We start from the raw sequence: 14,494 nt of genomic DNA, 5'->3' as shown, positions 1-14,494 counted from the left end.
TTTCAGCTCTTTCTCATGTAGTCATATTATGAAATCCTATTCAGCTCCATCCTCCTCAGTGCCCCATGCCCCTCCACATCATTCTAGTACCTTTGAAATATATTCCAAAGTTGGCCTTACAAGGGATCAGTCACCTGTTGTCAACAGATGATGCAATAATCCTTTATTGATCCCTGGGATGGGGGGTCAGTGACATTTTTCTTCTTTTTTCTCTTCTGAGCTGTGGAGGCATGATTGTGCTGGTCTGTGGTCCATCCCCCAGAACTTTGTCCAGTCTCCCTTCAGTATAGATTGTGCCCCATTTGTCTCTGCTTCTCTAATGAAGGAGGGGGGAAGGAATGCACCATGTTTGTCTTCATGCATCCCTCAGTGACTGGCCTGGTGCTTGGCACATAGTATTTAACGAATGGACTCACAGTGATGGCGTGTGTGAAGAATCTTTTTTTGCTCCCCATGTGTGATTTCATCATTGCGGGGAACTCCTCGCATGGAAATTTCTCCCACTGTTCCCTTTGTACCTGATAGCATGTGGCACTGAGAGTTTGGCTTGCTCATCATTTGCTCATGGTCATATAGGAAATGTGTTAGAGGAAGGACTAGAACCCAGGACTTCTTGACTCTGATGCCATCCCTCTATCTTCCAGGTCATGCTTACTTCCATTTTTGTAGCTTTGAAAGCAACTTCTCCACCAGTATCCTCTGAGGTAAGTAGCGCAATGAGCATACTGCCATTTTGCAAATAAGGAAACCCAGACTCATAGAGTTGAAGGGTGTGCCCTTCCCAAGGCCATAGAGCTGAACTCTGACTTGACCTTAATGCAGCACTTTAAAGTTTTTCAAGTGCTTTATATATATTATCTCATTTAAAACTCATAATAATAACCTGGTGACATGATGTGAGAAAACTATTGCTCAGAAAGCTTAAATGTCTTGCCTAGCACTCCAGTCATAAGTGTCTGAGGAGGGATCTGAACCCAGTTGTTCCTGTTCATCAAAATAACATCTTATTGCCAGACCAGTCTTTTTCTACTTTAAATACTATATTACCTTTCACTGAAGTCCAGATCAATTAATTGGAAGATAAGAGAAAATTATCTTTTAAAAATCAGATTATTTTAAACTGGCAACACTTTTTTTTGTAGTTTAGAAGGCAAAGTTAATGACACTTTTATACCTTTAATATCTTAATATCAAGTATATTACACTAACTAATTTATTAATATTTGTGATGTTACTCTTGAATATATCCATATTACATATTTGTCTCATGTAAGATACTTTAATGCTATTGCTATATACATGATATTGTTGTTCAGTCGTTTCAGTAATGTTCAACTCTATGACTCCATTTGGGACTTTCTTGGCAAAGATACTGGAGTGGTTGGCCATTTCCTTCTCCAGCTCATTTTATAGATAAGGTAACTGAGGCAAACAGGGTTAAGTGACTTGCCCATGGTCACACAGCTAGTAAGGGTCTGAGGCTGGATTTGAATTCAGGTTATCCTGACTCCAGGCCCAGTGCCCTATCCATTGTGCCACCTAGCTGTCCATACATGTATATACATATGCACACATACCATTGATACATAGATGGGCACAAACCAATATATCGATTCCCCAAAACTACTTGGGCATTAATTTTTTTAACTCTATTTTTATGTTCTTTAAAAGCATCATTCTCTCATGTAGTTGCAGAACCTTTGCCGAATGATTGGGTTCTGACATGATTTCTGCTGCCTGAGCTGCCTGGGTATGAAAAAGATCCTTTCAAAATTCATGAACTTGATGTTGAGTTATTTTTCAGTCATGTCCAAGTCTTTGTGACCCCATTTGGGTTTTTTTTGGCAAAGATACTGGAGTGGTCTGCAATTTCCTTCTCCAATCCATTTTGCAGATAAGGAACTGAGGCAAACAGAGTGAAGGGATTTGCTCAGGGTCACACAGCTATTAAGTGTCTGAGGCTGGATTTGAACTCACGTCTTTCTGACTCTAGGCCAGGCACTATCAACTGTAGCACCCCTTAGCTGCCCCGAATTCATGAACTAAGATGGTTAAAAAAATGGATGGGAAGACTGTTGTGGTTATGGATGGCAGAATAGAAACTCAGCAGAGGATTGGTTTTGGGGTCACAGGGCCTGGGTTTAGGTCCTTGGATTTGCTACCTGTGTGATTCCAGGCAAGTTACTTACATAACCTCTGGCTTTCTTCAATTCTCAGCTAACATCCCTCCTTTGGTAAGATGCCTTTCTCTGTCTCCTTAATGCTAGTGCCTTCCTTCTGAGGTGACCTCCAATGTATCTTGTATCCCTCATGTTTGTGCATAGTTGTTTGTCTTCCCCATTAGACTACGAGCACCCTGATGGCAGGGGAGGTTTTTGCCTTCCTTTGTATCTCTAGACTCTAGCATAGTGCCTGGCACATAGTAGGTGCTTAAATACTTCTTGATTTGCCTTGGTTCTGGGTATCAGTTGACTCATCTGTATAACTAGAGGGCTGGGTTGGGTCCCTGTGAGCCTATGAACTCTCACCTCCCCCTTGGTTGGGTATGATACAAGGCATATTTATGAATTGCCTTCTTCTTGGTTTTCAGATATCCCTAACATACTGCTGACCTAGCAGCCAGAATGTTACGGAGGTATGAATTAGATTCAGAAATACAGAGAGAAATTTATTTCACTTTCATTCCTGTGTTCACACATTCCCACCTTGCCTACACTGTATGGTGGGCATTCAGTTTATGGACCTCAGAGGGGTGAAGGGCTAAGCCACGCCCACATCAGGAATGATTCTCCCAAGGCTCAAAGTAACAACACCCATTTCCTCTTGTTGTTCCATTTCAAGAGGGTAGGTAGGATTTGTTTTCAGTATTAGCAGAAATAAAACCTGTCATAGAAGGAGGTGTAAAATAAAACTCTGCCAGGGGGGAAATCATACTTCTTAAGAAAACATGCCAGATGTCATAGTCAACCTCACCTTGACTGGGTCAGAGGATGAGCTTTTTTAATGAAGCTTGTAGAATAGGTTTTATGAAGTACTCTCCTGGCACTGAACAAAGAGGCCACGGCATGGACAATACTGGATGTATCTTCACTTCATTGATGACTTTGAGGCAGAATTATTTGGAAACTCTGGCCACCTGGGTTTCTTAGCTACCGGGACAAGTCCCAGAAATGGCAAGGACTGGGGCAGTGAAGGCGGACCTATGAGATTAGCATGACATCATTCACGTATTGTAAAGAGATTAGTTGGTATTCTAGGATCATGGAGGTGGAGATAGGCTTCTTCACTTGCTTTGTGTCATGGATACCTTTGGCCTTCTACATCTAGTGAAGCCTTTGGATCCCATCTCAGTGTTGTTTTTAAATGCATAAAATGAAATGCATAGATTACAAAGGGAACCAATTTTATTAAAATGCAATTATAAAAATATAAAAAAACAGCAACTAAATTTATGGAGCCCTGGTTAAGAACCTCTGATTTAGAGGTAAGAAGAGCTTAGAAGTGAATGAGTCCAGTCTCTCATCTTACAGGAAACTTAGGCAAGTTAAGTGACTTGCCTAAGGTCCCACTGATAGGCAGAGCTATGTTACTTCTCAGCTTCTGATTTGGCCAGAAGGCTAACTCTTTCTTTGTCCAAATCACTTCCTCCACAGTTTATAATTTGATCTTTCTGCATTTCCCTTGAGATCTCATCTGAAAGTTTCTTGTATTTTTGGCCTTGCTTCTGTATTTTGAGACCACTTCTTTTGCCTTTTGTAATGTAAAGGAAGAGGAAGAGGAATAAAAGGGGCAGGAGAGGAGGGGAAAAGAGCAGTGATGGAAGAAGGAAAAGGGAAGAGGGAAAGAGAGAATAATTTTTATTCTTTTTTAATATTTAACTAATTTATTTTCAGTTTTCAACATTCATTTCCATAAGTTTTAAATTTTCTCCCACTCCCTCCCCAAGATGGCGTGTTATCTGATATGGGCTCTACACACACATTCCTATTAAACACATTTTCACATTAGTCGTGTTGCATAGAAGAATTATAATGAATGGGAGAAACCATGAGAAAGGAAACAAAACCAAAGAAAAGAGAAAAGAGTCTGTTACTCTGCATCCTGACTCCATAGTTCTTTCTCTGGACGTGGATGGCACTTTCCATCACGAGTCCTTTGGAAAAGTTTTAGGTTTGCTGACAAGGTTGCTGAGGTTGCTTTAGGTTGCTGAGAAGGGCTAGTTTTATCAAAATCAGTCATCGAACACTATGGCAGTTATTGCGTACAATGCTCTCCTGGTTCTGCTCACTTCACTCAGCATCACTTCATATAAGTCTTTCCAGTATTTCCTAAAGTCTGCCTGCTCATCATTTCTTATAGCACAATAGTATTCCATTACATTCATATACCACAACTTGTTCAGCCAGTCCCCAGTTGATGGGCATCCCCTAGATTTCCAGTTCTTGGCCACCACAAAAAGAGCTACTATAAATACTTTTGTATATGTGTGACCTTTTCCCATTTTTATGATCTCTTTGGGATACAGGCCTAGAAACGCTATTGCTGGGTCAAAGGGTATGCACATTTTTATAGCCCTTTGGGCATAGTTCCAAATTGCTCCCCAGAATGGTTGTATCAGCTACATTTTTTATTCTTAATAAGATTATTATATTATAGAGGCAGCATGAGGTAATAGAAAGCTAGTCTCTGAACCAGAGACCTGAATTCAAATCCAGCTTCTGACACATACTGGCTGCGTGACCTTGGGAAAGTCAGTCAGCCTCTCAATCCTCAACTGTCTAATACTAAAAACTGTAGAGAAGGTGCCAACTTCATCAATAAATATAGTTTCCTTACCTAGAGTTCCTTCTAAAGAAATTGTAGCTCCAACCCATCTCATAAGAGGGCTGTACTCTGCTAGGTTTGTCATCTTGAATCTTCCATCTGATCATGTCCTTAGTACTTCGGACCAAACAGACTTTCAAAAGCATTGTTTGGGAAAAGGGAAATAAGACCAAACAGGGACAGACTAATGAGTGAAGAAAGCAAATGGAGTATTTTCAAACTGGTGAAAGGAGCTGGTATATATTATGTGAATCACAAAATTTTAGAGTTGATAGTGGCCATCTTGTCCAAAAAAAGAATCCCAACTGTAACACGCACACGTGGTCAGCCAGCCTTTGCTTGAAGAACTCTAGTTCCAAAGGAACTCCAAAGGAGTTCATCCCACTTTTGGATGGCTCTCATTACTAGGAAAGTTTTTGTTTTTCTGATATCAAACCTGAATTTAATCCTTTGCATTTTCCCCTCATTGCTTCTGTTTTTGATGTTGTTTAGTTGTTTAGTCATGGCTGATTCTTCATGACCCCCACAGACCATAGCCATCCAGCCCTTCCGTCCTGTACTATTTCTTGAAATCTGTCCAAGCTCATGTTCGTTGTTTCCATGACACTATCTACTCATTTTCTCCTCTGCCACCCTCCTTCCCTTTTTGCCTTCAATCTTTCCTGATGTCAGGGTGTTTTCCAATTAAGTCCTGTTCTTTCATTATGTGGCCAAAGAATTTAGCTTCAGCTTTAGTTTTTTACCTTCCAGTGAAAAACCTGGATTAATTTCTTTAAGTATTGACTGATTTGATCTGCTAGCTGTCCAAGGAAATCTCAAAAATCTTCTCTAGCACCACAATTCAAAAGTGTTAATTCTGCAGTGCTCAGCCTTCTTGTAGTCCAACTGACATCTGAGCCCAAGTAGGACACCCATATTTTTTTGACCTAATGGTCCTACCAAGTGACCTGATTGCAGCTAACATCCTCTTTTGTGATGTCTTCTTTCCTTTGTAAAAATTGTATTTTGCTATTTTTAAATCAAGAAGAATCTGCCTTCTATCCTTCCCACCCCAACCCCCTCCCTCTTCCCCTAATAATAATTAAGGAAAAACAAAACCACTGTTACAAACATGTATTGTCAAGCAAAACACATTTCCACATTGGCCAAGTCCAAAAACATTTACGTTGCATTCTGTATTCTGAGTTCCTTTACTTCTTGAACTATTGGTGGGTAGTATGTTTCATCCTTAGTCCCCTAGAATCATGGTTGATGATTATACTGTTTGGAGTTCCTAATTCTTTCAAAGTTGTTTGTTTCACCATACTGCTGTCACTATATAAATTGTTCATTAGGTTATCATTCACTGTAGTCTTCCCATGTTTCTCTGAAACCATCTACTTCATCATTGTTTTAAAAAAACCAACACAATAATATTACATCACATTTATGTACAATAACTTGTTCAGCCTCATTTCATCAGCTCCCGTTCAGATTCCCGTTCTTTGCCATCTTAAAGAGAGCTGTAAATATTTTTGTACATCTTTAGATTTATTTTGTTCCTGACCAGTCCTTCCCTTAATATGCCTCTCTTATAATTCCTTCTCCCTTCTCCCATTTCCCCATTGAGTGACACACATTTTGGTACCCTACTGTGTGTGTCTGCATGTGTGTGTTCTTCCTTCCTTTTACCAGTTCAAATGAGATTAAGCTTTGAGTATCAGTTGCTCCCCGCAACATGCCCTCCTTTTTGTTTTCTCTAACCTTCCTTTCCCTTCCCCTGTTATATTCCTCTTCCCCTTTTCCATTTGTTCTCTTAAGACCATCGAGACGTAACAGAACTACCCCCAGACCTTAGACTCCCCCTAGGACCTTTGATGATGATAAGATGCAGCGGGGACATGTATCACCTCCCCATATTAGAATATGAGCAGTTTATCTTTGTTTTGTCCTTTACATTGTTCGTTTATGTTTACCTTTTTACGTTACTCTTAATTCCTATGTTTGAATGACAAAGTTTTTACACAACTCTGGTCTTTTAATCAGGAATGCTTAGAAGTCCTCCATTTCATTAAAAGTCTTTTTTTTTCCTTATTTAGTATTATTTTCAGTTTTGCCAAGTTATTCTTGGCTGTAAGCCTACATATATCCTTTGCCTTCTGGAATATGATATTCTAAGGTCTTTGTTCCTTGGTTGTAGTGGCTGCTAAATTATGTGTGATCCTGATGGTGGCCCCTTGGCACTTGGAATTATTTATTTCTGGCTGCTTGCAGTACTTTTTCTTGGGCCTGAAAAATCTGGATTTTGGCTATGGTGTTGCTGGAAGTTTCGTTTGGGGATTTCTTTCAGAAGGTGACTGGTAGTTTCTTTCTATAGTCATTTAGCTCTTCTGATTGCTTTTAAAATTTCTTGAAATATGCCATCGAGGCTCTTGTTTTGATGATGCAGTTCACATTAGTGAAAAGACTTTTGTCTCATGGAGTCATTGGCTTCAGTTTGTTCCATTCGAATTTTCTGGGAGTTTGTTTCTTGGACAAGGCTTTGTACCTCTTGCATTAAACTGTTAATTTTGTTTCTAATTCTTTCTTTTATAGCTCTAATTTCTTTTCCATTTTTCCTCTACTACTCTCATTTAATCAACAAAAATATTTTTAAACTCTTTTAAACTCTTGTTTCATCTCTTTCAGGAATTCTAGTTGAATTTTTGCCCATGGTAAAGTTTGCTTTGAGGCTTTGCTTTTAAATGTCTTGGAGTCATTCTCTTCTAGGTTTGTGTCTTCCACATCCCCTTTTATGACATGATTCTTTTTGTTTCTTCATTCTTCAGGTTTGCTCCCTGACCTTGGACTTAATGCTAGGACTAGGCTCAGTGTATTTCTGAAAAGAAGTTCTGGGCTGGTCTTGTTACTGCTTTCTTAAGGTACTGGATGTTGTGTTATTCCAGAATTTCAGAGACAGCTCTGGCTGTAGACCTGTAAGCTTTCAGAGGGGTTCTATCCAGGATAATGTCTGATCATTGTCCCACTGGTTTAAGTTCTGCAAATTCCTGATCTGAATTTGGGCCATAGCAAGGGTGCTGGGACCCACAACTGGAGAGCTCTGTTCTTGCACAGAGATAGAATTGTAGATTCTCCTTGTGTCTGAAATTCTTGCCCTAGCTATTCCTCTGTAGGCTTTAGAGTCATACCACTAATGCTTGTTTATGAACTTCCTCCTTTCTTGGTACATGACTCAAGGCTTCCCTACCCCAGAATATAATTTCTTAGATCAGACTGCCTTGGATATGTGACCCAGGATTGGGTAGTGGGCAATAAAGCTGACAATAGGCACCTGTCTCTGTTGAGCCATCCCTCGACAGGGTATAGGGATTCCCTTGTAACAGCCTAGGATCTCAAATTGTTCCATTAAATAGCCTCTTCCTGTGCTGGAATGGTCCCCACATGTTGCTTCTGGCCAGACCCCATCCCTAGTGGTCACAGACTTCTCTGTTTATCTCCCTATATTAAGTTGGGCTGGAAAAATCACTCTGTGACTATGTCTTGGATTTCCTCATCCAAACGCAGTCTGCTGTGTTTTCTAGATCTATTTGAAGGAGTTTGGGGACGGATCTAGCTATATTGGTTCCTGGTATCCTGCTATCTTTGCTTTGTCTCCAATCTTCTTCTGCCACTTCTCATATGGTCTGGATTCAAAGCCCTCACCATCCTCATGGCTTTCTTCTGGATGCTTTACTACTTCTATTTCCTAAATGCAATAGATCAGAGGAAACTAAAGCTCCTTCTCCATAGCCAGACTTGTTCAGTCACGTTCGAGTCTTTGTGATCCCATGAACTACGGCGCATTAATGCTGTTTTCTTGGCAAGGATACTGGAGTGGTTTGCCATTTCCTTCTCCAGTGGATTGAGGCAAACAGAGGTTAAGTGACTTGCCTGGGGTCACACAACTAGTCAGTGTCAGTGGCTGCCTTTGAGCTCATGTCTTCTTGACTCTAGGCCCACGCTTAATCCATTGAGCCACCTAGCTCCCTCTCCATAGCCAGACTATATGGCTGCAATATGCAGGGCTGCATTTATCTTAAGACATGAGATCCTAGAATCAATATTTCAAATCAACTGGGAGAGGGCTGGTTTCAATTGGGTTCAACTGAATTAAATACATTTTTATTCATTACCAAGTGACAGGTGCTAGAGGAGGTGTTAGGGATTCAAAGACAAAAGCAAGCCAGTTCCTTGCCCTCAAGCAGCTTAAGTCTTCTTGTGGGAGGAATATGGGGGATATAATTGGAACACCAATCATAGTGTGATTGGACTCCAACACTAGTGATTGGAGAGATGGAGAAGTTTCCATAAGGGTGTGGTATCTGTACTGCTTCTTGAAGCAAGATGAAGATTCTGAGAGGTGGAAATGAGGAGGAAGTGAACTGGGGACCAGGGCAAGCACATGGAGACAGTAGACAGAACGACAACTGGTTTGAGTAGAATTGTACAGTGAGATAGGGGGAGAAATAGAATAATGATGGAAAAATACATTGGCGCACGTTGTGGAGAGTCTTCAATCACAAACTGAGGAACAAATTCATTCAAAAAGCAATAGGGAGCCACTGTGAGGTCAGGGGGAGTGGGAAGAAGGGAACTGATTTTTTTTTTTTGGTAAGGCAGTGCCAAAGGGTTGGCCTTGGCAAAGAGAAAAGCCATCTTTCCTTAGATAAAAGCCTGATTAAAAAAAATCAGTTTCCTTACTTTCAAACATATATAGCAATTAATTTATCTACTCTGTGCTTTCCAAACATTATGTAGTGATGCTGATCCTTCCCCTTCCCCTTCTTCTTTCCCTTCCCCTTCTTCTTCCCCTTCCCCTTCTTCTCCTTCCTCTTCTTCCCTTTATTCCCCTTGTTCCCTTTCTACCCCTTGTTCCCTTTCTTCCCCTTCTTCTTCCTCTTCCTCCTCCTCTTCTTTCTCCTCTTCCTCCTCCTCTCTCTGTCTTTCTCTCTCTCTGTCTCTATCTTTTTCTCTCTGTCTCTGTATCTCTGTCTCTCTGTCTCTTTCTCTTTCTCATACACAATCAAGCCTCTATTAAACAATTGTCATCAGCTTGTATTTTAGAAAAGGGATAAAGACTGAACCTATTGTTGGTAAAGGGAACTGACTGATGAGGCAGCTCCCTCTACTAATGTAGGTCAGTACATTCTCTGCAACTGATTGTGCCAGAGCAGGCATTCTTAAATGTTTTTGTGACATGGAACCCTTTGGTAGTCTGGTAAAGCCTATAAACTTTTCCTCAGAGTAACCTTTTTAAATATATAAAATAAAATACACAAGATTACAAAGGAAACCAGTTATATAGAAATAGTTATCTATATTTCTCTGTATAATATGTGTATGTATATATGTGTATCTATATCTATGTGACTTTAGGTGTATACATATGTGTATATATGTGTATACATGTGTGCATATACATATATATCATGTATGTGCATGTACATATATATATATACACATGCAAGTTTGTGAACTCCAGGTTAAGAGCCTCTGTTTAAAGAGTTGCCCAGAGCGCTGAAAGGCTGTCACTTGCCCAGCATCACATGGCCAATATGTGTCAGCCACAAGATTTGAACCCAGGACTCTCTGACTTGAAGGTCAGTTCTCTATCCACTATTTACGATGATGCTTATATTTTATTAGAATAAAATTTAAAATTTATTGCAGTTTAAAACACATAAGCAAATCTTAAACAAATAATAATATAACTTATTAATAAGAAAGTCTTCACTTTCTTCTATTTCATTTGTGTGACAGGCATTTTTAAAATTGGGAAGCATACGAAAAACTATTATATTATAAATTTATTGCCCATTGTCATAACTGTTTCATAATATTTAGAATACACAACTTTCAAGGGCCATCTATCAAATATACAAATGTCAGCAAGAATTTTTGTTATAAAATGAATGTACTTCTTTTTTCTTGCTATTACTAAGAAAAATAGCAATTTCCTCTTTTGGCGTAAATACTCTTTGAAGTCCTTTGGCACAAGAAAGCCAGTGTGTTTCACAATAATATAGAAAAGCATTATGCTCTACCCCCATGTCATCACACAATTTTGTAAAGAGCCTTGCCTTTAATGTGCTAGATTGAAGAATATCAAATTTATTATTCTTGCAAGAACTTGCAATGCCATATGTAGCTCCTCACTCATTTTTCTTCATATGATGATTGTCTGTGAAGTGTGCAGTGGGCCAGATTGCATAAGGGGCCAAATTTTGAACTCGTATTTGTAGACATACATTTTGCCCTTACATCACCTTAGCCCTGTCAGCATAGGGTTCACGTTATATTCTTTTCATTGAAAAATCTGTCATTTATATTGAACATTTTTCTGGATTGGCACAGCCATCAATAGCTTTTCAAAAGAACAATTCTTACCTAACATTAGTTTCAATTACATATTGTACCTATGTAATCAAAGGAGCATGTTTAACAACACCTATTGCTTCATCCACTTTCAATGATAAATAGGAAGAATCAAGTTTAGCACCTAGCTGGCTGCAAAGGTCTTCAGATTTATGGACAATCCACCTTTCCATTATATTATCTCCATGTGGAACTGTTCAGAGATGCTTTGCATGATATGCTACTCATTGTTATCATCGACAAGGTGCTGCCATATCAATAGCTGCAGTTAGCACCAATGCTTTTCCTCTCTGTCCAAGTTTTTTACACTGAATGGTTTTATGAGCAATCTTTTAAGATCATATAGGCAATTATTTTGATGTCACAGATTTCATTGTTTGTTTTTGCTTATTAAAAGCATAGCGTCCCTTCTGGGCTACCCCCCAAGTGAACTTGTAACTTGGATCCCTGGGGAGATGTCTACTGCAGGTTCAGGATGCTCTGTCAAGTTAGCAAGCATTTACTTTGTGGGTCCATGCTTCTAACATTGTAAGAAACCCCCAGGTTCCTATACTGTAGGGTCCCCAATGAGCCCCCACCAGTGTGTTCACCCTTAGTAATTAGCTAGTTGACACAATTAACTTTAAGCAAAGACATTTATTGAAAGGGCACAAAATGAACAATAGTAATAAAAACTTTTTCCTTCTAAACTTGAGGCACATTCTACTCCAAACAAAAATGGTGACAGTGAGCAGAGTAAACACACACGAGAGTACACTAGAAGAGAGGTACACATACATGTAGGGCATGCAAGTGATTAAATTAACTCCTATCTTTGGCCTTTTCTTGTGTTTTCTTTATGCTGCTCCCTCTAGATAGAGCATCTCTGCTGAGCAGGTTCCTCTACTGGCTTCCTCAGCGTCCTCCATTCTATAGCTCAACTCTCTAGGTTTGCTCTGTGCTGGGCAAGGTATCTCCTACTGCTCTGCTCTTCTGCTTCAAGATAGTATTCATAGGAGTGGGGTTAGGGAAGAAGAGAGTGTGAACTCTTCCCCTTGCTATTGAATTCTCCAAATTAGGAAAACACTGGTTTAATTCTGAAAGGCGCCATTACCCTTTATACTCAGAATATGCACCACTCAAGGTTTTGTACCCATTACTAGCCATGAATGGACCATTCCAAGTTTAGCATTTTTAACAGTTTGTGAATAGATCATGAGGGTGTCCATTCAATATTTTAAAAAAATAATGTCTAAAATGGGTTTTGCCTCATACTTTTACAAAGTCCTTTAATTTTCTATGAAAAGATCATCTTGTGTTGCCAACGTACACTTTTAAGATGTCTTAATTCATAAGATTTTATGCTATCTGTAGTTCAAACAACTAGTATAAAGGAAACAAATGGTCTTCCCATGGACAATAGTACTTGTGAATACCAGTGATAAATATATTGGATTGTATTTCTGTATTTAAGCTATTCTCTGTTTCTATCTTTCTGCCACTTTTGTTTTCTGTTTCTTTTGTTTCTACCAGTTTTAGCTGCTCTAGGGAGTTTTCTCTTTATGTAAATTGTGTATTTATCTGCCAAAAAGGTTATTATTTCACTTTAGAAAAATTAAAGACAAGAAAGATCCAAGGGGAAAACAATGACATAGAGGATAAAGAGCTCTCCTCAAAGTCAGAGAAGTGAGTTCAAGTCTTGCTTTGTCACATCCTGGGTGTGTGAGCTTGGCCATCATACCACTGATAAGGTCAATTATAAAGTGGTGATATATGTTAGTAGAAGGAGGTTGGGAGGTTCCTATATGGATTAGATTACAGATCTGGTTAAAACAATTGAAGACAATTAAGTTTAATTTTAAAGTGGCAGATAGAAATTCAGCTTCTAAGGCAGGAAGAACTGGCTTCATGTCCCCTCTCTGAAACCTGGGTAGATCAGTTAGTATTTGCCTGCCTCAGTTTCTTCAACTTAAAATTAGGGATAATAATAGTACCCACCTCTCAGGGCTATTGAGAGAATCAAATGATATTTGAAATGTGCTTGAGATAATATTTATTAAGTGTTTAGCACAGTGCCTGGCACATAGTAGGTACTCAATATATGCTTGTTCCCATTCCCCATTCCTGTTCCCATTTGGTGCTCTAGGGTAGTGGTGGCAAATTCGAATAGAAACAGGGGCCACTAATCCACATATAAGATAGGTTGTTTATTGACTTAGCTCTAAAATGAAATATCTGTTTTATTGTATTTTTATTTATTTTGTTAAATATTTTCAAATTTCATTTTAGTCTGCTTTGGGCCTCACTCAGGATGTGTGTGACACCTCTGCTCTAGGCAGCTCTCTAAGACTGAATTGCAGAACAGGTGCATTGAGAGGGTCAGCATTGATAGGCATTCCTCATTCTATTCTTGAATTATTAAAATTTTGGGAAGTTGAAGTTTTGGAGGAAACTAGAATATTATATTGTACTTACCAATATGAATGGCATCAAGAAAAATGACCAATTTTATAAAAACTTTTGAACTTCCATTTGAAGACTGATTAACTTTCATCCAAGAGCAGCAAGCTCACAATGACACAGCTCACCTGGGGCATGGAACCTAAGATGGCTGGTGGTGATGACAGTGGCCAGGTCATGGCCACACTGAGATTCAACATGGGCCAATTCAGATGTTGAACAGGAACATTCTTCATTAAATATTTGCTGTACTGCATTCACTGTCAGTTGGAGCCAATTCACCATGCTAGTTAGGCTTGTTTTTTTTTTTTTGACTTGGATTTGAACTTTGTTTTCAATGAAAAAATGTGGATGAATGAATCAATGAATGAATGAAAAAAATATCTAGGAATTATATTCTAAATTAGTCAAGAATTTGGCCATTGCTTTGTATTTCCTCCCTCTTCTCCAGGGTCTTATATGCTCCAAGATTTGGAAAGCTCTGCAGTCAGGTCCTTTAGGGATAAACATTTTGAACAGATAAGTAACTTATAATTAGCACATTTTTTTCTTCATCTGCAAATAGTTCTTGTGTTTTTTGGGTGTGGATTATAGATTTAGAGGTAGAAGGGATCTCAGAGGTCTTCTAGTCTATCTCTGCCTGAAGAGACCGACACTGGTTATGATTTGCTCAATGTTATAAGTGAACCTAGGTCCTTCTATTCTGAATCAGGAAACACTATAATACTTTGTCCACTGTGCTGCCCTGCTCAAAACATTTTAAAAAGCAGTTTAAATATTCCTTTTAACAGGTTTAAAAATATTTATTTTGACTTATTGTTTTTATTTTTATAGATAT

At 39.0% G+C, this 14,494-nt stretch overlaps 1 long non-coding RNA gene across 1 annotated transcript in view; it reads left to right on the top strand.

The window, feature by feature from the left end:
* Nucleotides 1-211: 211 nt before the first annotated feature.
* The window catches only part of LOC118852791, a 30,249-nt gene continuing 15,966 nt past the window's right edge, over nt 212-14,494 (top strand). The window contains exon 1 of the long non-coding RNA XR_005010624.1: nt 212-704. This is a non-coding gene — a long non-coding RNA (uncharacterized LOC118852791). The remainder of the gene's footprint in view (nt 705-14,494) is intronic.

Source organism: Trichosurus vulpecula, chromosome 6 (genome assembly GCF_011100635.1).
Source record: "Trichosurus vulpecula isolate mTriVul1 chromosome 6, mTriVul1.pri, whole genome shotgun sequence".
NCBI classification, from domain to species: domain Eukaryota; kingdom Metazoa; phylum Chordata; class Mammalia; order Diprotodontia; family Phalangeridae; genus Trichosurus; species Trichosurus vulpecula.
This window is presented reverse-complemented; position numbering and strand designations above follow the sequence as displayed.